This window comes from Cynara cardunculus, assembly GCF_001531365.2.
Source record: "Cynara cardunculus var. scolymus isolate 2C chromosome LG 12, CcrdV1, whole genome shotgun sequence".
Lineage (NCBI taxonomy): Eukaryota > Viridiplantae > Streptophyta > Magnoliopsida > Asterales > Asteraceae > Cynara > Cynara cardunculus.
In genome coordinates this window covers 37,009,006-37,011,796 of record NC_037539.1, presented here as the reverse complement: position 1 = coordinate 37,011,796, position 2,791 = coordinate 37,009,006, and positions in this window count along the sequence as shown.

Below are 2,791 nucleotides of genomic sequence, written 5' to 3'. Positions count from 1 at the left end.
CCTAATTATATTTTAGATTTTTTATATTTAAAATGAGATGTTTATCCTGTATTTGATTGTGTTTATCTGCAGTTAGTTACACGAATTCAGTTATGAGATGAAATYGGATARRGATGAAATTGTTTAAGGATGAACGGGTTTAAGAGTTTTAAGAGTTTTTAAGAGTTTTTAGCCAAATGCTTTATAATATAGTATAGATATAATTTTTTTTATTGAAAAACCATTAAACTTTTTCATTTTAAAGGATTAAGCCACTAAATTGAACGATGTTTTTTAATTGAAAAAACTCATTATTAAATTTTCTCGTAAAAATAAAAAAGTTTGTTTGGTTTTTTAGAATTTTTCTAATCTTAAAAACATAATATGTTTAGTAATATATCAATTTAAATTTATTTATTTGTTTATCAACAATAAAGAGATTAATAATGGATAAATGTTAATTTATTAACCTTATTACATAATTTTCTTAATCATTTTCATTGTACATTAGTGTCTAAATTGAGTCTTTTTAAGTCATTTTATGTTTTTAAAAATATATTAGTAGTATTATATCATATTTAATGTTATTTTTTTGTTTATGCAGATTTTTGATGATTCTTGGCCAAGTCTTGTAGCAGTCCTATATGAGCATGTTGGCAACAGTCTTGTAACACCAAGCAGTAGGCTGCACTCTTTCCTTGGACCGAAATTTTTGGGCTGCTCCCTTGGAGATGCCAGATTCTAAGGTCTTAGGCTTAGTTGAAGCCTGTTTGTAAGCTTCCTTTTGTCTTATTTGATAGCTTCCTTATGTAAACTTCAAACTCACTATAAGGGGGTGTTTGGGATTGTTTATTTGAAACAACTTATGTTTTTCTATAAAAGTTCTTATCAACTTATTATAAGTTATGATGATTTAACTTATTTAAAAACTTCTTATTACCGGTTTGGCACCGGTATAAGCTGTTTATCCAAACACTCAAAAGTGTTTATTACCGGTGTCACACCGGAATAAGTCAATAAGTTGTTTTTATAAGTAATCTCAAACACCCCCTAAATATGAGTTAATTCTAGGCTAAAAACACATACAACCTTTGGGTTTTATTACTCTCTCTAATATTTTGTTTAACTTTCGGTTTTCTTGCTTACAAACAAGAACCGAATTTATTGAAGTAAATTTGTTATCTTATTCTCAAGTATTATTTAAAGTGCAAGTGTTCAAGTTTCATCTCATTTCTTTTCTTGCTCTCGATTTTTCAAAAGTTCTCGGATTTTCGTTACAAGTTGAAATTAATCGATCTCTGTTGCATTATATTGGATTTCATCCTTTGTGGTTCACAATTAATTTTTATAGATAAAAGAATCTGTTTTCAAGTGTTTGCAAGTTATTCTTCACTTTTAGTGACGAAACTTGTCTTGCAAGTTTCGTAACTTAGAGTGCAAGTTTCTCTAATATTCCTCCTTACAAGTCTTTACTTGTCTTGCAAGTTTTGTAACTTAGAGTGCAAGTATTCTCTAGCTTCCTTCCTACAAGTCTTTACTTATATCTTCTCTTAGAATAATTTTAACTGCTAGCATTTACTTTTCAGCAATTTAATTTCAATCTTTTACTTTTTAGTACTTTACTTTCTAGTCAGTTCATTTCTACACTTTGTTTTTCTGCAATTTATTTTTCTGCATTTTAATTTCCAGCAATTTAATTTCAGTCATTTATATTATGTACTTTAAATTCCAGTATTTTATTTTCTCGCAATTTAATTTCTGCAATTTACTTTTTCGTATCAGTTATTTATTTTTCAGTCTTTACATCATTCGTGAAAAGAAATCGAGCAATGATGGGCTAAACGACTTAGCTTGGGATGTAAGAGAAAATTAAGACTAAAGCCGATGCGAAAGTACAGAGGTGTCTTATTAGTATTATAGTCTAACTATTTGTTTCAGATGATTAATATTTCATTGAAGATTATATTAAAATTAATTGACAACTAATTTTATGTATAAAAATGCATTAACTTTCAGAGTTAAGATAAATAGTAAAACTTGAGGTAATAGGAGAAGGCTATAAATAGTTTTACTATCTGACAAGTACTATACCCCTACGGTGTAGGATGATAACACTGTGTTGTGCTAAAATTCACGACGTCTAACATAAATGATACAATATCGATAGCACATTGACCTGTATGTACTCTTGAGAGGCCGTCAGACACGATAGCTAATATTGTAACAATTTTATAAAATCATCTTGTGGTTTTATGGAATTGTGACTGAAATGCCATGTCACCTTTCTGCCTGATCATCTATTTTTGTGTCTTAATTAACCTTTGCACCACGTGCTTCTTTTTACAACTGATATTTTCTTAGTTTCTAATCAAATCTCTCAATTTCAGATAAAACAAATCACTCATTTCATCATCTGAAATTAGTTTTTATAGACTGGACTCTTGAAGAATTTTACAAAATTTTCTCTGTGGGAACGATATCTGGTACTTATACCATTATTATTTGTTACAAGACGATAGTAGTTCAAAATGTATACTTACGCCAAATTCTATTTTTGTGTTGTAATCTATGGTTGCATAAACTCAACGAACAATAATATTTATTTTGTTTTACATTTTCTTTTTTCCTCGGAATGTGCAATAGGCAAACCGGTTACACTATCTATGACAATACAAATTTTTAACATAATTTTTAAGTGTAATTTCTGATATTTTTTTATCAATTTCTTAAATGACACATTATCGTAAACAATTATATTTTAATTAAATAACAAAAAAATTAAAATGAAATATATTTTACTATAATTTATTAC